General features: G+C 45.5%; 1 protein-coding gene across 4 annotated transcripts in view; it reads left to right on the top strand.

Moving 5' to 3' along the window:
• The window catches only part of LOC117209845 (mushroom body large-type Kenyon cell-specific protein 1), a 94,465-nt gene that overhangs the window by 17,170 nt on the left and 52,391 nt on the right, over positions 1–24,904 (top strand). The window contains exon 1 of one of the 4 annotated variants that reach the window (XM_033452276.1): positions 899–2,862. The exons of 1 other annotated variant lie outside the window; for it this stretch is intronic. The gene's annotated coding sequence lies outside the window, so the exon portion shown is untranslated. Of the gene's footprint in view, positions 1–898; positions 2,863–24,904 lie in introns of those variants that run through there. 2 more of the 4 variants (XM_033452272.1, XM_033452274.1) reach the window with 2 other exon arrangements.

Here is a 24,904-nt window from a genome sequence, read left to right as displayed (position 1 = left end):
TTACGTCGATCAAAAGCTGTTTCTTCGTCGTTGTATTAGAATACTTTATCTACCGACATGTCCAATATTTCCACTTATACATTTTTACAGTGTTACACACATTCCTTTTTTATATCCCAGCGTCCTTTCTTATATATCGTCGTTGCGGAATGGCAGATGACCGAGTTCTCGATCAAATTTTCAACGTTTATAACTCTCTGGAAAAATGACAAAGCCACATACGAAGCAAATAAATAATAAAAATCCGCCCGTGGATTCGTACCGAGTCGCAGACGAGACCTGACGCCATTTCCAAAATGCATCGAATTCTTAACATTTAGATCGTTCGACGACTGTAATTTTTTTCAAAATAATCTCGCATCCATATCCGATACATATCCTCTGAAATAATCCAAATAATCTAAACAATAATAATAATAATAATAATAATAATAGTATCTTTGTCCTCGCCATAAATAACAACAAATAAAAACGTGCCACGGAGCGCGCAACGTTTGGGCGCGACTTTCAAAACGTGCGCCAAAATGTAAGCGAGATAAGAGGTCTGGCTTGGTGGCTGATCCAGAAAACGATTACAACGACGAAGCGAAACGATCTCACGGTGAAACTGTAAATCGAATGATCGTACGGTGGCACAAGCTTCTCATTACAATGCCGTGTGATCGGTCGTAGAAAAAGAATAGCGGTTCGAAGTATGTACATACTACTCATAACTGGCGCTCGTCGTTGGTACACCGGAGTGACCGTGCGTGAGCGGTTGAACGTCGAGAACGATGGCAGTGACGAAGGTAATGGTGTAGTGGTCGTGGTCGTGGTCGTAGCGTCAACAACAACGACAACGACGACGACGACGACGACGACGACGACGACGACGACGACGACGACGACGACGACGACGACGACGACGACGAAGACGACGACGACGACGACGACGACGACGACGACAACGATGAAAATACTGGTAGAAAGACGAGGATGACTATGGTGACGGTGGCAACGGGCGAGAACGACAACGTCGACGACTATGACTACGCTAGGAGAACGACGACGGCGGCGACTACGACTACGACTACGAGAGGATCGACAATGAGAACGGCGAATAGGTGGTACGTAGTGGTAGTGGTTAGGCGAGTAGAAGAAGGTCGCGTGTGTTGGTTACGTGGACGATACACATAATGGAAAAGGTGTAGTGGTGTTATAGTAGTGGTAGTGGCGCGAGTCGGTGGTGAGGAGGATAGCGGTGGTGTTGTCGGGCGGTGGTGGTGGGACGAAGATGGTGGGGTGGTTGGATGGCGGCGCTCCTAGCGCGCAAGCCGCACCGTCCGACGCGGATGCAGTTACGGGAGCGCAGCGCGACCCAATGCAACTCGACGAACGTCGCATATCCGGAGCCGGATCAAACGTCGAGGCCTGGGCAAGTGGTGCGTGTGCGTGTGTCGCTTCATCTCCCTCTCGCCTGTGCGCCCGTGAAACACGCGAGAGAGAAACCAAGGGGGAGTGACGGGGAAAAGACGGATGCGAGAAGTAAAGCCGAAAAGAAACGAACGAAGAAAATGAGAAACGGTGTTTCCCTCGGCGGTGCGTAAGCGCGTCTTCGAGAAAATAAAAAGAAAACGGAAGACGAACGAGCAGGAAGGAAGAAGGAAAGAAAATAAAGGGAGAAGAAAACGGTGAGAGAAGAGCGACGGAGAGAGAGAAGAAACCTGGTGAAATAACATTGTCGAACTCGTGCAACAAATACATTAAGCAATCTCGTTGTTGTTTCGCTCCTCCGATCGAGACGAACCGCAGTTGTCGTCGTCGTCGCTGCTGCTGCTGCTACCGCTGCTGCTGCTGTTGCTGTTGTTGTTGTGCACGCGCGCCGTGATTCCGCGCTTCGTACTCACGCCCTCGCTGCATAAACTTCTGGTTTTCCGCTGCGTTCTTGCGGCCAAGGCGTACCGCTACGAGCAAGAAAACTACTCGGTTTCGAGAGAGGAACCATCGTCGGCGAGTAGAACAATCGACGGATCGTACATATCGCGAACGATCGGAGAAATAAAAACGGAGCCGGACGATAGAGACGGAAAAGCAGTGGGAGAAAGAAATAAGAAGACAAAGGTGGAACGAGCGAGTAGCGAAGGAAGAACTGGCCGGTGTTAGGATCGTCGTTGGTGGCAGTGATCGTAGGAACGGTGGCAAAACGCAGATCCGTCGGTGAAATTCGCGCGCGCCTCCAATTTCCTGTGGCTCGGATTGCCGAATCGAATTCGTGGCGGAGGGAACGGAAGACGGAAGACGGGAAAGGAAAACGGTAAAAGAGCAAAGGGTAAAAGGAAAAACGAAGGAGAGGGAGAAAGAGGAGAGTACCAGCGACGCTGTCGAGGATCGGAAGGATCGAACGGAGGAGAGCAACAGGCTCCTAGCGTGGAAGGAAGACGGTGGAGGGGAGGCGGTACAACTGGAGAGTTCGGTGCAACCGTCGATTCCATTTCGTTAGTTCGCGCTCGGTCTCCTTTTTCGTACGCGTGTCAGTCTACGAGCGGAGCTACGTTTCTCGTTGGAGACCTTGTCGGTTCGCGGCCGTCGATCGTTTCGCGGTCGCGCCTGTGTTACGTTCTTTGTCTCGTTTCTGTTTCTCGGTGCGTGAAAGTATAAAACGACGCCGGAAAGAGAGGAAGAAGCACAGAGAGAGGAAAGAGGAAGAAGAAAAGGAAGATCGCGATTTAATTCGAAGGAAAATGTCAAGGAAGATGCGCGACGAGCGCGGCTACCGGCTCGACGCGAGAGTGGCGAGCCGCTACCAACCATTCTGAGGACCGAGCGCATCGCCGATCGTCACGCGAGAAGGAAGTGCAACCCGTGATTCTTCCTGTCGTGAGAGTGAGTACCGGCGATGATTGTTTTTCTCGTCCCCTGTTTCGAGAAAACCTCGAACGAATCATCGTAGAACGAATCGCGCGAGTACAGCACGCGTGTACGCGTGCACACGTATACATACGCGCCAGTGTGAGGGTTTTCTGTCAACGTGTGTACAAACGGCCGCGTACGCGCGTACGTGTCCGTGTGAGCGCGGTCGCGCTCGCGCGCACGAGACACACCGAGAGGGAAGAAAGGAAGGGGCCGCCAGAGGGGGAGGGCGTGCGAGTAAGACAGATTGAAAGCTAGGCAGAGGGGGAGAGGGATTAGAGAAAGAGCGCAGGGGCCGAAGAGGAGGAGGAAAAGAATAAGGGGATAAGATAGAGACGGAAAGAGGAGTGCCCTCGCGTGCGCCTGTGTGCATGCAACGAGCGTGTGCACGTGTCATCGTATGCGATTCTAGGTGCGTGAGAGAGCAAGAAAGACGAAGCTGTCGGGTTGCGGAGAGGAGAGGTCGAAGGGAGGGAGATCGACAGGCCACAAGACGCACTAGAGAGCTTCTTAGACACCAAAATGGCCGAAAAGACGGTGCGCTCTTCAACGAGCCACGCCACGTCTTTTTTTCCCCCCTTTCTTCGCTTCTTTTTTTCGTCGTTTCACCCACGCGTTTACACCGTTTGCATAGATTTTCCCTGTGCAGAAACCTTCATCCTCGTTCTACTCGGTGACAATTTCAACTTCAGACGCAAGTAGATAGTGTGTTTTTCGTTGGTGGTACGTTTTGCAAATGTTTGATGCGCGTTCGCCTCGCCGGTAGCCTCTTATCGGTGTTTCGTCTACGATCGTCTACCTTTCATTGCCGAGTCCTCCCTCTCGTATAACGAGTGACCTCATTACGTTCGCTCGAGCCGGTCTTACGTCGTGTCCGTTACGTTTCTCCCTCTGGGATTCTTCTGGTTTCGATGTCTGGGCCGACGTTGGTTGCCAGGTGTCTGGCAGCAGTTCCGAAATGTCGCGCGACACCTCGACAAAACGAAAAATCATCCCTTTCACGGCGAACGATTAACGTCGATGGCACTTTGTGCAGCCAAGAGCATCCGATAGAAAATAGTCGCGCTATCGTACTCTAGTCTATCGTGTACTCGATGTTTCACCATGTTGCCCGAGTTTCGCGTAATAATCCAACGGATCCGATCTGTCGTTTCGGAACGTTTAAAATTAAACGATTTCTCTCTAATTTGCAAGTGAAACAGTCGCGTATACTTGGTACAGGGGACGCACTCGCAAACGATTGCGAAAGTATACGCAATGCGTCACGTGTTTCGCAGGGGAACCTGTCGCTCTGGAACACGTAACGACCGGTACTTGTGCATTTTCAACATCCAAGGGCGACCGAAACGCGAAAGTCGCGTTCGCGCTCTAGCGAAAACCGACAGCTCCGCCAACTTTAATAAATTCTAAATTGTCCACGCGTTATCGCCGACCAACGTTCGAGTTATCCGCGTGCGAGTTATTTTTCTGTGAATCGTTCGATTCTTTGCCTCTGTCGGTTTCCATCGACCAACAACCAGGTTCCAGCTGCAATCTTGGCGAATGTCGGAACGAAATTTCCTTTCGATAACGACACACCCTGTCGTAGCAGGCAAACAGATTCCCGACTGTTTACGTGTTAGCTATTGGTTACGTTATAGCCGATCGAGCGATGCACGCTTGGTTCGCGAGGCAATTAGAACACGGATGCTGGGAAAACGAGACTCACGCCGGCCGCGATTATATCGTGCGGTGCAGCGTTTCCGGTAACCGTTGCTTTCTGTTCGCGATCCTCTCTTCAAATTTTCGTAGACCGTTCGCCGAATCGTATCCGCACAAAGAATTTTTAGATAAAACAAGAAATCGTGACATTCTCGAGGACAATAAAAATCGTGCGCAACTTAGGCGGGGACTGGTGGACGTTAACGCGCGTTCGGTTAGCCGGACGATTCATTCTTAACCTCGAATTCGCTACGATAAAGCTCGCCGGCTGGTTCTTGATAAATCGACGCGCGGCGTTCCTCCGGAAATAGCGAACGTCTGCATTTATGTCAGTCGAACGTTTCACGAGCCGTCGATGTAGACATTTATTGACGCGATAACTTAGTAAAATTAACACCGGTCGCGGGAAGGATAACACCGTGATTAGGAGCAAATAGAAGGTTCAAGTTCAGCCCAAGTATCGCCGCGAGCGAGAAAAACGAACGTCTTTTTATAGATTTTCCCGTCTGTTAATTTCCATTTATTTCTTCGACTCGAGAACTCTTGTTTACTGTTGTTGTCGTTCAAAGATCGCTGTATATGACATTTCGTATTATTAATGATTATTTAAATTGGTGCAATTAACGCGTCATCGATTTCATACAACACGATCACTCTAATTCTTGAAAAGTATTGCGACAAGTCGCGGAGAAGCCGACGTTGTAATTATCGAAAAATATTTATACACGATATACAGAAACATATAAAATATTCCAAAATGTCCTTTTATTATTCGGCTTTGCGATTAAATATGTAGGTATTTTTCATTCCGTTAAACGTATTAAAAATAATTATTTATTCGATCTTACATAATTTCATGCGTTTACCAACTATTTTTTACGATACATATCTCTGAAACTAACGAGTTGTTCTCTTTCTAACTACGTATATCAATCACCGAGTAACGTAAAAATCAAAAACCAAGGATCCTCCTTGTTTTTCCTCTATGCTCTTCGCTCAACCAATGAAACAACACCGTACTACTTACATTCCAACTTTTTAGCCGTGCTCGTAAAAATATGAATTTGCATAAGTATCCACGCTTTACCAATTATAAACGTTGTTCACGTTCTTTCGCTCTTATCTGTTTTTCGCATAATTTTCCGAAGCGACAAGATTCCGGCTGATATTTAATTCCAAGTTTGTTGGAAACTTCGCATCAGGTATTCGAGTATTATTAATTTCCTAGAATCCACGGCGATTTCCAGAAAGCGATGGCGATTTTTCGAGCGCGTGTCACGGAACGTTCAACGACGATACGACAACATTTTCGAATGAAAATCTCTCGTCTGAAACAAAAAAAAAAAAAAAAAAAAAACACGCACACGCACGTAGGTATCGCGTGTCGCGATATCCAGAATTTTGTTTCTCTGTCTCCGTCAGTCGTGACTTGGTGGCGACGACACCTTTATCCGAACGCTTTTTGGACCGTTGTGCGCGATCGAGAAAGTTTCGAGCATTTCATTGACAGACCGCTGTTTTCAATCACGCTGTCGATGTAAACTATCGGCGAATATCGTCCGCGGATGCCCGAAATTTCGCGTTACAACGAAATTTCGAATGTAATAGACGAGGAAAAACAAGAAAAAAAAAAAAAGAAAAACGAAAAAGAAAGAAAGGAAAAAGCTGAAACATGGACGCATAACGCCTTTCATAGAAATTTCAACTACTCGAGCGACGAATGTTGCAATCTAAATTTAAACGGGCAGTACGTTCGATACAGAGATCGTCGAACACGTCCAATTCTAGAAGCGACGTTTCGCAACTAATGCGACGAAATGCCGCGCGAAAGAAGCGGCCGATCGATATTAATTGTAAACAGCGCCCAATCCACCATGTCAAAAGTATACAAAGGATCGTGAGAAGCAACATCGAATCGGGCAAACGATTGTCGCAACTGTATCAAATAATAGCGGATTTACATATCGCGTTCGGCGTGCACGTGACAATTATTCATGTAATCCGTTGTCATCGTAGGCCTGCTATATTCGCATGATAATAACCAATATGAAATTCTCTTCGCGTGTTGACACTGGACTACATGGAACGGTCGGAGATCGTGTGCGGCATCTTTAAATTTCGAAATGAACCTATTTACATTGAAAGTACCTTCGGTGCCTTCGATTCGATACGATCCGAAAATTTCACGTTTGCTCTCAACCTTTTCCCCTATCAGCGTCCACTGTAGCCCATAATCGTCAAAAACACGCATACAGCCTACTGTTTTATCGCTCGATTATTTATGTCCTTGTGTTTTGATCGTTCGGAACACCTCGTTGCAAATAGTCCGTCACATCTCGTCGAATTTCTCATTTCCAGCAATTACCAGGCCACGGATTTTTATGCATTTCAAGTGTAAAAATACACGGAACGTAGGAAACGTAGAAAAATATACAAATTACTCGAAGCATGGTATTTGTTCTAATATTTGTCGAGCGAAACGATCATCTGTCCGCTGTGGTTCCATTTTTTTTTTTAAACGACGTTCCTAAAACTATGAATTTGTTTACGCGAATGTTAATAACTATCATCGAATTTCGCCGAGTTGAAATAAAAAAGTATATTACGGTTACCGTGAAACGACAAACGCTACACGGCGTACGAACGCCGTACCGAAGAAATTGTACCCTCGTCGCGATTATTTCGTTGATCGTTCGATAGAAGCGTTCGAGAAGTTGGCCTCAAAAATCAATATCGAGCGTAATGTTTCAGCGTAAGTAGATGCGAGGTTCGCACGGTTCGCACGTAACTACAGCACGTCGTATCTTTCCACCTAGGTCGTTTGGAAATCCCTCAAGTCACCGGGACTAATTTTGAGTCCCGTAGTTCACGGTGAAGTTACGATCAGCCGGCGTAGCGTCTTGTTTTAGAAAGCAGAAATTTGCCTTATTTAGTAGGTTAAACTAGAAAATTCGGTTTGACCTCGATTTAGAACGACAGGCATAGCGTGTCAAAGTCCTTAAGTAGCGGCGAGAGGTTTCCATCGAGCCTGCAGTCCGAGCTTCTCCCACCTCTGTTCCATTCGAAAATGCCGAGTTCAATTTTCGCGAACTCGAACTCGGTAACCGGGGCCGTGGAAAAAAAAAAGATAGCCTGATGGTTTCTAAAGTACGTTGCGCAATGTTTGCAAACGCACGATAAAAATATTTACAGTGCACCGAATAAGGCGAAAGAAATGCAGAAGCGTCGGACGTGGTTTCGGGAAATCTATCGTACGGTTTTACGCGTCGGGAGTCGCGATCGATGTGGAAAACAGACGTGACATTCGCGCGTTGCGTGCAAATAAATAGTGACTAACGAAAAAAAAGGGAGAGAGAGAGAGAGAGAGAGAGAGAGAGAGAAAGAGAGGGAGAGGACAGAAGGAAACGCGGATCAAAGTACGATGGCGAAACGAGCATGGATGTAATTCGTAATGCGCGTAAAACAGAAAAAATTGGTTTAATCGAGTCGGTATTGAATTACAAAAGTAAAATGCGATAAACTGTCGTGCGTATAATTGGCGTGAAATGATAATTCGGTGTGAGGTTGACGGCGATTGAACGTCGTCGCGTGTTCGCTTGGCCGATGCGAATTTGCGAGAAAAATGAAACAACGGATAGACCATCGGCGCGCGTTGGCCGCCTAGTCGAGTCTCGTTTCGTCTCGTCGGCCGTCGATTCATGGTTTTACGCGGACGAATAAAGATATTAAATGAAACAGAGTTTTACGGGTCGCGTAAAATCCGAAGTCAGCATTTTTATGTAAAATAAACACACCGGTGGGCCCGTTTGAAATAACGATAATTAAATTCGAACGAATCGTAATGGACCTTTTTCATTTTAATGTTTCGTGAAAACAAAATGTACGCCTGAAGTGCCCTTTCGAATATTTGCATCCCGCGAAATTCCATGGAACAATACGCGGTCGTGAAAATGCACGTGAAAAATTAACACAACCAATTTGCCGCGCGCCACAGTTAATTCTGTTACGCTTCGTCACATAAATTCGCCAGAAAACCACGATACTACCAGCATTTAATTCCAACAATGGAATCGCGATATCCTGTAAAACGTGTAAGTATTCCTCGATACGACCGTAATTTTCGAGAAATCGTTTATAATTTTACCCCGGCCGCTCTGCTACACCAGCCGCCGGCACAGTACGAACGAAAAACAAGCGGAAAAGCTAAATTGCAACGGAGGAGGATAATTCGTTTCCGCGGCGACCGCTAGAAAAATGCGATTCTTTATTTCAAAAATATTACACGGCGCCGGAGAAGGGAACGGGGGAAGGGGAAGGGGAGTAGGGGCAGGGAGGGAGGGGGAGGGGGAGGGGGAGGGGGAAGAGGCTCGCGTATGACCGCGCGGATCGTTTGCACTTAGCAAAAACCTAGTTGGATGCGGTGTAAAAAAAGAGGCAAACGAAGTATGTCCGTTACGTTTAAGCGCAAACCTTTAGTTTCTAAGCCCGGTGAGCAACAGGTTGCGCCATTGTGACAACTTGAAAACTCCGCTTCCACGAATATTTTCAAAATTCTTTCTCTCTGCCGGTCCTTTTATGCGACCCCGCGTAGAATTATTCTTCATTGTTTCCCCCGAGTTGCGAATTCTCTCACTTGCCCGGCCTGTACTTGAGACGCTGACGAAAGAATTCGAATTGCGCAAAGCTTTTCAATTGGAAAGAACGCCCCGGAATAACCAGCGCGGAATAACCTTTCCCTGGCTACGCACGCTACTCAAGGACTTTAATGATTATTACTTACGCCTGGCCTGACGACCACAGCCAGAAACCGAATTCCTTTGTTGCCCGCGGGAAACCCGGTGTTTTCCGACCCGCTACCTTCTCCGGCTCGCTCTGTTCTCTCGCGTTGCGCCTCTCTTTCTACGCATCGGCCAACCATCAACCGGTTCGGTCCCTGGTCGAAAAAAAAAGTCCTACTTGGGCATTTATTATTGAAACAGAATAGAATTGACCTACTTTCCGACTTTGATCATTTAGTCTAGGATAAAAGGCCCTTCGGGTACGCGTATCGCGCTGCGAAATTAACAGAGTTCGGCTTAAATGGCAAATTCTACGTGACGTTTGACAGAATAATAGAACAGAAAGGAAGCGAGGCCAGGTAACAAGCGATGTCTGTTCGACGTTATGCTTACGATTGCAAATACGTTGGAACATTTCTTTAATCGTGTTCAAACGTATCTACCGAGTTGTACGAACGTTCCCAATCTACTAATAAGAATTTCTCCACGCGTTGTTCGAACACCACGCGATTCGTAACGTGGGAAAAACACAATTGGGTCGAAGATGATCAAAATAGCGCAACAGGATTCGAGAACGTAGTCCTGTCGAATCGCGTGTTTCTCGAGGAAACCTTTAACATAAACTTGAAACAAGATCATTACACAAGCCTGGCCGAGGATCATAGCAGCGTATCTTAGTCGACTATTATCCTCCCCATGGAATAGTATTCTACCTTTATTATTCCAAGAAATTCATTATATTTACTCAAATCATGAAAACGTATTGCTGATTTGCCATGAAGCCAAAGGAGCCATACCTGAGTACGCGTTCTCCGAGTTTCGATTCTCATCGCCCTATGCATCCATAACAATTTTCCCTCGTTTCCTTCGAGCTTACGAGCTTTTACAACGATAGAGAGACACGAACATTTCCATCGAATCACGATCCTACCGAAATATATCCGCGAAACACTTCGTTGTGTAACGTTGGATTTTTAACGTCGTACGTTGTCAAAATTGCCCCGAAAGCGTCTCGGTGGCGCGTGGAAGAAAAGCGCGAACTCGCGTATTCGTCCTGATCTAGAGACGTCACGGCGCGGATCCGAATCCGCGCGAGCAAACGCGAGAAGCGAGCGACGAGTGGTGCGCGAGTGCACGTGGATTCGCTCGTAGAAACGACGATGCGTCGGTTAACTGCGGTGACATTCAAAATGTTTAGCCCAGAGCGTGCGCTGGCTCGCGCAGTAGAATAGGCAGAAAACGGATGGATAGGCCGCGGCGAGCGAAGAGGGTGCCAGCCGACAGACGCGCAGGGCTCGCACACATCCACGCACGCACCAGTGCGTTTCTGCATACGTGCGGTCGCGCGATCCGCTCGCCAGCGCGCGCGTGTTAGCAAAATGGCCGGCAGATTTAGACTTACGTAACGCTTGCATGTGCCGAACGCGGCCCGGTGACTCGGTCCCAGCTATTTCGCTTCGATGACGGCCCGCCATGTGCAGACTATCCTGTCGAAAACCATCGCTCACTCGTTGTCGACATCGTCGACCTGCTCGTAAATAAGAAACTATCGTTAGCAATTGTATTCAATAAGTGACAAGTGGACTGTGCATTTTTGTTCAAATTCATGCGAAACAAGGAAAGATGGAAGCCGGGTAAAAAATTGTTTTACCTATCAAATAGTAAAGCAACAGTTGTATATTTTATACATTTTCGTAGACTACGCGCTATTTTCTGGTTATTCGAATTTCTGCATAAAAATTTGTACAGATTCGTATCTTTATGTTCACGCGATTCGTACAGTTTAGCTCTAGGCAGGCTTTCGCTAAATCAAACGTAGTAACAGATACGCTACTTTCGATATTTCGTATATCTTTGTACGTTGCTTACATGGATTTCGCTTATCTCCGCACATTAGAGTTTCCCGCAAATGTATAAAAATCCGCGGTCTACCTGCTCGTAAGTCTGGAATCGAGAATCCGCCCGTATTTGAGCTTTTCTCACGCAAAAGTGAAAAACCGCAAGGCCTGCACGATGAATTCATTTAGATCAACGAGCCGTTTCAAGGGTCAGCATATTAAGGCTTACGTAATGGCTTCACGTGTCGAAGACGATACGAAGCATCTTTCTTATCGTTGGCTAAAGTGGCGATTTCAATCCTATCCGTTCTTTGTCCCTCGTAACGTTGCACATGTATCGAGCGCAAGTCGAGGGTTGTTTCGATTCGTAGTTTAACCGCGAGACCTGTACATCGTGTTTATCGTATACGTAAGTTACTGTAACGTTGGTGGTTGGTGTAGCAGTTGGATACGACGCGAGTACGCGATACTCGTTGGCGAAAAATTTGCCAAGATCGACTCGAGCCGTGGCAATCGCTTAAAGGATTCATACGAAACTGGCGGTTATAGACCGACTCGTGAAACTTTGCATCGAGTCGTTTGAAAAACCGCGGTCTATAACTCTCGCGATCGGAATTCGTTTCGACGTTTTCTTTGTACCACTCCTCTGACAAGACTTGTCTTTCCAGTAGGACAGCTCGGTGTGTGCCGCGATTAAACTTTCAGACGTTCCGCGTGCGGCGCCATACTATAAATTTGAGCCGCGATATCGAATATCGTTCATAGTGAAACGCATACACAGGTATCCCCCTTATAACACGGTGATAGTTACACCCTCGCTGGAAAATCTTAGAACGATCATTACTAGACTACGGATATTCGCGTATATTTGGATTTAACGTTTCACAAGTTTAGAGGATCTACAAAATATGCTGAGATATATCAGATATCGAAAGTAGAGCATTTATCATGACATTTAGTAGATGAAACGAATTTCTATCTAGATTTCACTTGTTCAATTGTGTTCATAAAAGTACGAAATTGCATAGAAAAAGTTATGGATCGATTATATTTGAATAACATTTAACGTTTAACTTTATACTTTATGAAATATAAGATGCGAACTGTTGAGACATAGATGACGCGCGCTGTTAATATATTGACAATTTTAGAGAAAATTTCGTGTAATTTAAAATCCATAATTTATATGAAATGTGGAAAGTTCTATTAAAAATAGGAGACGCGTCCTAAGATTTTTGAACACGAGTATATCGCGAATCCCTGTTATACGAAACAAACAACTGGTTCAAAGAATAGGCTTATTGCAAAAACCAACGAGTTACCCTATTTTCTTTTCACAATCAAGAGAAATATTTTTGCTAAAAGAGTCAGTAAATTAATTGAAAGTACCTACTCTGTATTAATATCACATGTACATACGTTTTGTCCTTCATCGCCGCTTGACATCGTTAAACGAGAGGCGAAATATCTTCGTCTCCTGAGCTTCGTTAATTTACGTATGAATCCTATTTATGTCAGTTGTGAAAAACTGTCATCGACTTTTTATCAGGAAGCTTCGAGCTGCCACTTGTCTATAGCGAAAGAAGTTTCGAGTGCGAAGGGTTAATACCTCGCGAAGCAAAAGCGACCTAAAAATTTTAATATTCCAAAATTCCGTGCGCGAATCTAAGATAGCGCGCACAATGAAAAATGTCAAACGACGATGCACGAACTTAAAAATTCTCATAACCTACGTGCCGTTTTGTACGGGGTTCTGGCCGATGCTCGAACCGTATAGCGAGACGTTGTTCGCGGGATACCTGTACGTGTGTATACACGTACGTATACTACATTTGCCGTCCAAAAGTATTTAAGCCAGAGCGGAATTAGAAAAATGATCGGTAGATTTAAGCTTGCGTAACTTCACGTGTCCCTCCTAGACAAGGTGTCCTCGACTGAAAGTCTTCTTTGAGTTATTTTTATCCGTGCTACGCACGTACGTGCAGGTCATATCGGGTATTCGAAATGTTAATTAGTCAGGGAAACGTATGGATTAGTTAGACGCGAGATGCAAAACAGTTTGATCATCGAGCACCGTCCGCCAGCACAGATCGCTCTACGTTCCACGCATACCTAGAAATCGGTTTTCCGTTCCGGGAGCGTCGTTCCTTTCTTATATATTCTGGCGGCGTGGAAACGCCAGAACGAAGAGAAGGAAATAGATATTTTGCAGAGTCGAACGAAAGACGAGTAGGAGGAGCATGCGTCTGATAGATTGCTGCGAACTAAATCAATCTCGATCGCGCGTCTATTTTCGTTTGTATTGTTCGCCGGAATGGCTACATTTATTAAATCGCGAGAGTCGTAACATTTTGGATTCTTGCGTCCGTGTCCAAGAGAGCAAACGCGTTTGCAATTCTCGTTCAACCTTTGCTTAATTTTTCCTCAACGTCGATTTCACTCTTTCCAACGATATATTCGTCGTTACGCTCATAGGGCTGTAATTGTATCGCAGAAAAACTATATTTGATCGTATCACAATGTCGTGGGACTTGTGTCAACGATTTTTTGAGAACGACGATAGGAAGACAAATTATGCTCGTCGCTTCTCGTTATTTCAATGGATTATTAGCTGAAAAGTAGAAAAAAGAAATCGAAAGAACGTTCGTGGTTTTGTTCTTGCTATGAATGACTGCAGATGTGCATGGATTACCGCAACACATCTGCATGTCGCGTATATCTATACGCAATGAGAAACACTAACGCAATCACATATGTGTAACAACGTTCGCACGCCTATCGTTATTATTCATCATCGATAAGACATTTTCCTCGACGATAAACATAGATTCTTCGGTTCGTTCGAAAGTTGATGAAAATATTCATCCATCAGATTTCCCATCGCTATCGATACCAACTCCCTATATACGCTACTTTCGATAAGGGAACATTATATGGTGTTCGAGCGAGTCATCCGCAATCCATTAACGCAGAAACAAGCTCGATCGACGTTCGTCCTCTATCTGGTCCAGGTTTAGAAACGATCGACCTCTTTCGTTTGCTAATTAATCGATGCAACTGAGAGAGAGAGAGAGAGGGAAAGAGAGAGAGAGAAGATCGTCGCGCCAAACGCGAAGAATATCGCTTAGAACAGTTGAAACGTTTATTTTTACATTTCCTTTCTGGACATGGCTCGATGAATAAATGCAGCATTCGAAGAGTAAAGCGACACGATCTGTATTCCCATCCAGATACGCATCCTGCCTTGTCTAATGGCACGATACTGCTTCCTATCGACTTTGTAGTACGTGTACTATGCAGAACTGAAAAGAGAACTAGCGAAATGGCACAGGACACTTTACTTGTTTCATGTGATACACTTGCGCTGCTCGTAACTAGATTGCAGATATTTATGCAAATTCGCATTTTTATCAGAGTTAAAAAAAAAAAAAAGAAAAAAAGAAACCTAAATATAGGTTTGTTTCACCTAGCGAATATCGATTATAAACGTGTGCCGTTACTTCGGATAGTAATAGTTTACGTATTTTCTGTTATTACGCGTATCCTGCGAAATTTTGCAGATTTATTCATAAATGCATAAAAATTCGCGGTCTATTCATCGTGGCTGTGTAAACTCTTTCAAACTTCGGGAAATGATAATTTAGACACCGACGGGGAAATATAGCGACGAAAAAGATATTCAGCAAATCCCCTTGACATTTTCTTTCGTAAAGGCGAGATTAAAAAACTACAATTCAACGATATAAATTAACTGAAAGGTGACCGTAAAACAAGGTGATCCGATAGCGCAACGTTTTCTCTGCAAGTGTGTTCGTAGCGTGGCGTTCTTTCTCGCGTTTTCGATTTTTCAAAATCGCCGCTTAGTGCGACGAATTTTCGAAGCTACACGGCGATGATAAAAAAGGAGTAGAGCTGGACTTTGACGCACGACGACGACGACGTTGTATAGGTTACTGTCCAGGCCGCTCTTTAGACCAGCTAATGGACCAAGACTCTATTAATATTGATAATGGCGAAAATCAGGCCAATAAGCGGCCGTGGTACTGATCGCGTTCGAGGATACGGTGTCTACGTACAGATTAACTTGCACCACGGGCACAGAGGCGTCGGTTTGCAGAGTAAACGATCGACCGACGTTCTCGCGAGGACTCGTTCCGTCTCTTTCTAACTTACCAACGCCAACCAAACTGTTAACTATTTCAACGGATACTCATAAATATGAGTTTGAAAAACGCGTTTAAAATGCGCTTTTAATTTACCTAGTTAAAAGTATCTGTTACGTGTTCCAGTTCCGAATCTCCGTCGTTGATTTTATTGCTATTTCTCGAACGGTAGAGAGAAGAGAAGGGGAGAGGAGAGGAGAGGAGAGGAGAGGAGAGGGAAAGGGAAACGAGAAAAGAAAGTAAGAAATAAAGCGGAAAAGAGAGAGAGAAGGTGAAACGTTAAGAGGGGAAATAATAATTTTCTGTATTCGCCGGTTTCGTCTGCCGGTTCACGTTTCTTCGTAGTACTTATTAAGATCTTATCATCGGTGACGTAAGTGTTCGACTGAAACATAGCGCTGTAAGGCTAGGCTGTTCCACCAATTTTGCTGGTTTTTTGCCTCTCTTGCGTCACCGTACAAGCCACGCAAAAAGATTTCAAGCAAGATCGACGTCGTCGAATTAATCGTTACAGCATTAAATTACACGCTTCTGCGCGCTGGTGTCGTTACCGGTGCCACGGACTCGCTCTCGTTCACGATCATCTGCAAGATTTAATCGATGTTTTTCTAACTTATTTGTAATCCGGCCGGCTGAGAAGCTAGCTTTTCCATTACAGATTATACGGAGCATGGTAACCGTTCCATAAGCTTCGAGTGCAACGGACGTTCGTCAACCGTAAAGCAGCGTTTACTAATTATCGTAGCTGCCATTGACACGCGCTTAATAATAGAACGCCGAAATGTTATTAATTGTAAGTAACTGGCCCGGGAAGCAACTGGCATCGCGATTTCTACATTTGAAAAATCTCGGAGAGCGGTTGATGAAGGTCTGTTAAACTCGATCGTTATCTATCGACGTGTAACGTTCAAAGAATGCTATAATTAGACGCTTCGAAGAATTAACGCGATCGTGCAATTTATCCCGTTCTCGAGATATATCTCATAAGAGAAGTACGTTTCGAAACTTTGAAGTAACATCGATCGACGGCCATAAAACGCGTTGCCACAGGACGTATTACTTCTATCGCTAGATGTAACGGGCAACGTTCAGACTTGTTTCGTTGCCGAGCTGCTAAATTGACAATGAACGATCATGCAAATTAGCCTGTACACGAAATTACGGAGTTGAGAACGGCGGAAAGACAGATGGGAGTGGGGTACAGCAACATCAACGCTGATTCTTCTTTTTTTCTCCTCTTTTTAAAACGAAACGTTAGTGCCAATAGCAATAATCGACGTTTTATTATCGTTCTCTATCGAACGAAGAGATGGAGTTACGCGTTATATATATATATATAGCGTTATTTGTACCAGCCGGATAAAACGTTTGTCGCGGAAAAGGGAAATTTTTTTTTATAACGGGACATTGTTACAACGCACGATTCGATTCGTGGGACGCACTGTCGTTGCGTCACGCGAAATTTCGTTATTTCTAAATTATCTGTGCAGTCGTAAAGTTATCTGGCAATTGGCGATTGCCGCGCACGCTGCAACGAGTGGAAAAATCTGGAGCGACGAAATTAACTTTCGCCAATCGTAAACGGACTCGATTATAGATTGCACTTCTTCGGGCCGAGGCTAAACAGTGCCGCCCTCGTATTTTCCTTCCTACGATCCCGCGCTCCACCGCCATACGAGCTCCACGTCGCAGCTGCATTTTTATCGATTCTTTGGAGGCCTAAGCCTTCCACCTTGACGTTGCTTCAAAATTCTACGACCGACTCTATCGCGTTTCACCGACGAATTAATCTTTACTTTTATCGCTGCTCCCTGGTGCGCGGAATTTCAGAGCCTGCGAAGAATTTCCAGTCCATCTTTGCTTTTCCGGGGGAACGTTCTGGTGAAGGGGACCGTAACGCAAATTTGCGAATCGATCGAATTCTCGTTGGATGTTTCCATGCGTGTTTCCTTCGTATCACTTGCTTCGAATTGATAATTAGGTTTGCGCGATAACGCTTAAAGAATCGCGTTCTTTCTACATTCACAAAATGAAAAGGAATTTCATACCGATTTAACCATTTCGCATTTATAACGCGACCTATTTCAATTATCAAATACGCCTTACAGCCGCGTATCAATTTAAAATACACTCAGGACTTTTATACGTATTTGCCGAAGTTAAAATTACAAATTCGCAATTATGAGAAGTTTTAAGGTACGAAAAATGCGTAGGATACGCTTGATACGCGAAAGCGTACGAAATATCCCAAAATTCTTCGCAACATTTTCAAGACTACCCAATAGCTCTCAAGACTACCCATAAAAAATTCCGAATTTGCATAAAAGTCCGTGCACTATTTATAACATTCTTCGAAATCCATACGCCTGTGAAACGAATTTATTATCTCGACCCAATAAATCGTCAGCCAGTGACCAATATTGTTACCCTGACCGTCGACACAGCCGCGTTGTATCACGTTTCTGGAATGGTTTCCGCGCATCTCGCGACGATTCGCGGCTGAAACGCGCTAGCCGGCTCGTTCACGCTCGCTCGTCTGCATGCGTGCGTGCAGCTCGCGACGAGCGTGTAGAGTATCGCGAAAGATGGTGAAAAAGAGAAGGGGAGAAGGAGCTATGTTTTTGCGTCAGACAGTGCAGCACGCAAGTGCATTTCGTCGGACGAGTCGCGACGCCCGGAACGTCCCCATTCTAGTTCGACTATCTACATCGCTATAAGTTTACGTAACCGCACGAAACCTGTCAGCTGACATTTTGGTGCTAACCAATGGTGACTATTGTCTTTCTCCTTCTGCGCTACGTTCTCGTCTATCGCCGCTAACTGGTCGCCTCAATTTCTAACATTCCCAACCGACCGGATAGTATAGACGTCTGTCTTCTGCTAGATGCGCTCGATCTACGTACCTTGACTCGCGCGAATACTGCGAAACAGATTTTTGCTTAGATGGACGAAAGGGGAGACACCGGTAGCTATAAAAAATATTGCCACGCCATTGCATTTATCGCATTTACATACTAATTGCATGTTAATTATCGTCATCTACATACTGATTAGTTGGATGCAAGTATATCAAAGACCAAGCGACAGTTTGTCATAACGTTATTGAAATTGTGATTTCTTGAAATCTCGAGAAATTGTAAAGTCCAGATCGAAGAAACGACGATGAGGAAGATACGTTCGACTTGTCCCTGGAATTCCCTTTTTCGTCGCCACAATGTCGGAAAATAGAATTTCGTAGGGCAAATTTATTCATCCGTTATGTTGACAGGGGAAATCTCGTTGGTAATAGAAAAGGAGAAAGATACTCGAGTAATCGATAAATAATTGTAATTACATGGCAGGAACTTAATAGCTAAGACATAGTTCTGGCTAATATATAATTAATAAAAATTGCCTGACCATTTAAATATATAGAGACTTATGAATATCAAGAATTACTAGCTAATAAAGTAGTAGGAAGAAACGATGAAGAAAATCTAAAGCGACATAAGAGAGATCGTTGGAGTTTAAGTAAGCGAAATGGTCGTAGAAAAAAGATCAATGAATGTATGTGCACTGTTAGGGATCTAGCGTCGTACGATCGAAACAGCTAAAATAACCATACAACGTACGATTGGTGTTCGACTAGTAATAGTTCTTTTGGATGGAACATTAAGTTGCAATTTCCGGAGATTAAATTGATTGAAAAAAAAAAAAAATGACAAACGGAATGTTGCGCTAACGCAATGTCGGTCTTCATCGGGTGTGTCAAATTTCGTGTCATCTAGCGGTGCTGTCACAGGACTAGACAAATTTGTTATATTCATATATACCGTGAGAATGAAAATACGTAGAAGCTGATAAAAAGCGCTACATTGGAAAATAAGAACGCGCCAATACTTTTGCAGCTTCTCACCGAGTTCCAAGAATTCCGAGATCAGATCGGATTATCTCGAAACAGATTAGAGCACGGAGAGTGCACTTCCAAAAATCGGATCGGAGGTAGTTGGCTAGAGGTTGGAGAAGTCCGAAGAACGTGGGATTTCCGGCATACATTTTCCCTCGTTTCTTTCGTTCCTCTACCCTCGTTTCTTTCATCCAACCGTCTTTCTTCGTACGTAAATGACTTAAGCCTCTCAAAAGGCAAATCGATCAGCCAGCCTTTTCACGAAGTTATCAGTTTCACGTTATCCAGATACGTAATTAGAATTTGAACACGTAGAAAGGGAAATGTAATTTTCATAAATTTACTTTAAGTAAAGGAACATCACGGACGCTTGTAAACTCGAAGGGAAATATCGAAACATGGTATTTTTGATTGTCATTCTCTCGCGCGTTTCAATTTGCGCAGCTGATCAGCGTGACTCGTGAGCGACTCGTATCACGAAGAGAAGCGGAGCGAGTCAAGGAATTGTTTGGAGAATGTCGGCTCTGTTCAGCGATACAGTGTTTACGAAAGCGTCGAAGGGAGATACTAAGTTATTATATTTCACGAGCAGTCTTTGTCTCCGTGAAATTCAACAATAAGCCTCTTATCAACGAGCTACTTGGCGAAAAGAAACGCGTGTCGATGATCACGTTTAAAGAAAGCCGAGCGAAAACGTTTCCTGAAGATGTATATATTCCGGTAAAAGTTAGTATTTTCACGGTGTGGAGGGAATTTTTAAAAAACGAGTTCTTGAAAGGTTGATCGTTCGATACGCATGGTAAAATTCACCTTCATCCAACAGTGTGACGTGTACGAACAGCGTGCCGGAGTCAACAAGTTGTTCAGCCGGACCACCCCTTCCCCCAACTAAATCCCACTTCCTATAATTAATAAACGTCATGTATCGTGGCAGTGCCGAGCAATTTAGATCAGAGTCGATGCGTCGCATCAAGACCTCTCGTCGGTCGGTTGATTTTCAAAGCGTATTTCAATTTTTGTTTCTCCCTTCGTTATTGATTCGCGTCTCGCGCCTTTTATTTACCAGTCAATTACATTCGCCAGGATTTTATTGGCCGTCTTGCACCTGACGTTTCATCGTGCGTTTTGTCGATTTTGTGTCCAGATCAACCGTCCCCACCTGCCCGCCCCCTCCCCCTTCAACCGTCCGCTCGTCGACTCGAACCAGACGGTGGCGCGCTATTTATTATATTTTTTGACGCTCGTTCGTAGAATAACTAAGGGGAAATCTGTCGGAAAATTGCAAATCGAAGGGAAAAGAAACGCGTCGCGCGACGAAACACACGTACATACATAGATAACGCGTAAACGTATCGGTAGTTCGTATAGGTATAAACGGCATTGTCATTTTGCGTGGTAGCTCCGTGCATCGGTCGCGTATAGCTTTGCAGCATTCCTATACCCCCAGCCCCTACAAGGGTCAACGTCCTTTTACCTTTCGACGAAGCAATGGAGGAAATATTAATTTCAAGGTTTTTTGTCGAGCTTTCCCGGCCATGCTTCCTCCGATATTGGCAAAAGCGGAACCGAGGAAGAGTTCGCGGCAGGCCGGGACATTAATTTGCAAAGTCGTAAACAAGACGGCTGCTGTCGATACTTTTAATAAAATGCTAGTAATTAAATTGTGCGGGGGATCGGTAATGGTCGAACCGGTCCGGATCGAAGGACGTGCCCGGAGAACGTACGGAGCCGAGTGGTCGTCGGTTGAAAGGTAATATCGAACTCGTATTTTAGGTAGACGAGAGGTAGGTGGTGGTCGAGTCTAGGGAGTAAAAAAAAAAAAAGCGAAAGGAAAGAAGAGCAGAGGGGTCGTAGGGGAAAGAAACAAAAAAGGTCTGGTGAAAACAAAAAGGAATCCGCGTCTTTGGGAGTAGTGTGTTAGTTAACCCCCACTCACTCTCTTTCTTTCTCTCTCTCTCTCTCTCTCTTTCTTTCTCTCTTTCTCTCTCTCTCTCTCTCTCTCTCTCGAGGGTGTCCGCTCGCGACAACTCATCCCTGCCGCCCCACTTCGCTGCACTTCCCTCACCCGATTCCCCACACCGCCACCTTCTACCTTCCTTTCGCTCTCTCTCTGTTCCATCTTTCGTGTCCTTTCTCCTCCTCCGGCTTCCTATCTCCTCGTTTCTGAAATTTTTGAATATCCGATCAATAGGTAGCTGCTCGCAGAGAAAAAAGGAGCCGAGGTGGGGAGGTATCGGATGGGTACTGCTGGAACTCCACCACCACCCCTATCCTCGCGATTCGTCGCGCTCTTCGAGACCGAGACATATCCGTTTTTTCTCCGAGAACGTCCGACCGATCTCTCGCTCCCACGATTAATTGCCGAGGTAGCACTCGTTCCGCGAGTACATACCACCCTCCGGTACGTCGTCCTATAGCTCAACCCTATTTCTTTTCTACCACCGGCTGTATACGATCGCCGCGTTCTATCCTTAAGAGATATCGACGAGCTACCGATGGAAGGGTATAACGTCACAGCTTGGCCGTGGTCTCTTTAAAAATTTGCCAGCCGTTTCGCGGTATAAGCGCCTCCGGACCGTCTACCCTCGAGCGTCTCATGAAAATATTATTTTTCAAAAGTTGCTGTCTCGATGGTGGCCGGTCTTAGCGTGGTTTTAGAAGCCGCGCGAATACGAAATCAGCCACCTGCCACGCTTCCATGCTCTAGCTATTATAGTTATTCTTATATACCAAGTAGCGGACAGTGAAATTGGACTATAACCAATTCATACTCGAATCACCCGCCACGCGACCCGTCCGCCCTTTTTAAACTCCGATGCCGTCTTTCGCGGTGTTGAACCGAACACCCGATATTACCGCGTTCAGTTCGACACGCGACATCGCCCGGTGTTCCGCAGAGCGTCGAGGAAAGAGAAAAAGGAAAAGAGTGGCGCGGGGGTTGGACTGGCTGAGGCTAGGCACTTTCAAACTTTGAACGCCGTCGTCGCGTAAGCCACGCATTTTCATTTACCAAAAACGCGAAGCATAATAAGGGGGAAGATAAAAGTAAGCGTCAAAGCGGTAGAAGCGAGCACGCGGAACCCTCGAGGGGTTCCCCCGGAAAACGAATCCGCGAAACACGAACGGCGGTCGGGCGATGCAGCGGCGCGGGTGCAACGACTCTGCTGCAACCGGCTGCAACGTTGTCGAACGGCGCGCTTTTCATACCACCAGCCATCCAGTCATCGTCTTTACGCTAGGCTTACAGCGGTGCAGGAGGGTGGCAGGGGGAGAGCGGGCCATGTTTCGAAGCGTTTTATAATTGAGATCGTGGTGGTAACCGGGGGAGGCACAGCACGCGGTCTCCCGCCACCGGGAGAGGACGGGGGATCGATAGCATTTTTTTTCGGGGTAGGAACCCAGACGTACGTAGACTACGTACGTGGAGCGAAGGTGGCCGACGAGAAGGGGCTCGAATCGTGTGACACATCCACGCACAGCGACTGATATACCGTGCTACGTCGCCAGTTATGTACGTACGAGGGAACAGCCGGTAGAAAAGGGGTAGGAGGTGTACGACTGCGGACCGCTGGCTGGCAGGGTAGGAAAGTGGGCAGAGAGGGAGAGAGAACGGGCCTGGAGGGTCGCTCCGGCAGGCTTGCTTTTCGACAAAGAGGCGACGACGCTTTTTTATAATTGCGTTTTTAATTTGATGGATTCTTTGATGCGTTTCGTCGTATACTCGAGCGTGCGCGGAAGAGCGACCGATGGAGAGAAAAAGAGAGGAACCAGGGAGACGGGAAGGAGAGAAGGACGCGGACGCGTATGGAAGTGTTGGCATACGTGTACCGTAGGGGCGAAGGGTAGGGAATGGTAGGGAAGCGAAGGGAAGGGAAGAGAAGGGAAGAGAAGAGAAAGAAAGTGGAAAAAAGAGGAAGGAAAAGGGACGGACCGAACGATAGAAGCGAAACAGAAAAAGAGAGGAACACGGCGGCGTCCACGAGAGTTTTTTTCTGGCCCAGCACGAAGCCCTCTTTTCCTTTAACCACTCTTTCGCAATCCGTATAACGCGCACACATCTTCGTCTTCGTCACACCAGCGCGGCGAGAAACCGAGCTTTCCATATCGTACGTACATACGTAGACGTACGTTGTGTATATAACCACGTGCCTACTTCGTCTTTTCCCTCCTTCTTTAGTCCGTTATACACGTCTGTCTCTTTTTCTAAATTTTCTCTTCTACCCGTCCGGTCGAAGGGTTGTTTCGCTAAATTAATTTCAATTCCGTTTGCCACGTGCACTTCCGTTCTGCTAGATTTTCCAACCTCCTGACAATTTTTCCCTCTGTCCTGGCGGACGCAACGTGTCTTTCTGAGATTATTGGTCGCATCAACAGAGAAGCAAGATGGAACGAAGTTGTCTTCTCCGGTATTGCATCGATGACATTCGTCGCGTGTGTCGTAAAGTTTCGATTTCGACTCTATTGTATAATCGTTTACCGACTAATATCAGTGTACTATGACTATATTAGTGAATCGACAAGTCGTACATTACAGCTTATAGACTTCTCCGTCCTCTTTTACGATTTTACATCAAATAGGATAATCGAATGACTCCGTAATTCATTCGTGAACTTGTATTCGTCTTATTATCACGTTTGTTATTATCTTTTACAAATTTACTAAAACGATAATAACTCGTAATCGAATCGATAAGAAGATACGAAATTGGTTTTGATAGGTTTTTCACCTCCTTTTTGAACTTCCTTTCGTGGATCGAAGGACTTTCGAAAACAAGAGGAGAACTCGTTCGAGTAGTTAACGACATGGTAAACTAGCATAATGTGATCTGAATTTGCCGCAACGTGATACAGATTTAGACTTAAATCCAGTGTACCAACGCATTGACCTCATTCGACGACGTATAAGGATCAAGCGAACAAACAAAGCGAATTGAGCTGGTTCATCCGATGACGTATGGAGGTGGTAGAAAATTAGATCGCTATAGCTCATTAATGATCGCTCGGACGTGAAATAGCACCGTGATAATTTAATCGTTTCCTCGGGATTAATCGTTGACCGTTTTACTTGATGAATTTTTCAAAAGCGCGCGCACGCTCATAACTTTATGACGTTTCGATCGTGGTTTCGCCTCTAATGACATCAGCCTGCCTTTCGTTTTGAAACGACACGATTCGCAGCACGAGCTTTGAGCACGCGTATTTAACTCGGCAATGTGAGCAGTCACGCGTTTTCGAGTTTTTCGAACAGCGTTGGAGAGCACGCGGATGCAGCGGAACGATTTTTATTGCATTTCGCAGCGTGGAATCCCAGCTGGAAATTGCGTCCAGTGAAACGTTTTGTTTTACAACGTTCTCTATCCTCTCTCTCTCTCCCTCTCTCTCCCTCTCTCTCCCTCTCTCTCTCTCTCTCTCTCTCTCTCTACTCTCCCTCCTATGCTTGTATTCACTGAACAGATTTTTTACGCTTTTTCTCTGCAACTCGTTTTCACAGAGGACATCATCGCAATCATCGGGTTCAGATCGAGTCGAAAATTGAGATTATCCTATTCACGCGGCGAAACTTTTAATGCGTTCGATCGCATTTCATCCGTCTACCAAAGTGAGATTAAATCAATCGTCGTACTATTGTCGCTCGGATGGCATTTCAGG

Source organism: Bombus bifarius, unplaced genomic scaffold (genome assembly GCF_011952205.1).
Source record: "Bombus bifarius isolate JDL3187 unplaced genomic scaffold, Bbif_JDL3187 scf7180000008194, whole genome shotgun sequence".
NCBI lineage: Eukaryota > Metazoa > Arthropoda > Insecta > Hymenoptera > Apidae > Bombus > Bombus bifarius.
Note: the sequence above shows the minus strand (reverse complement) of the source record. Positions and strands in the feature narration are given on the sequence as shown.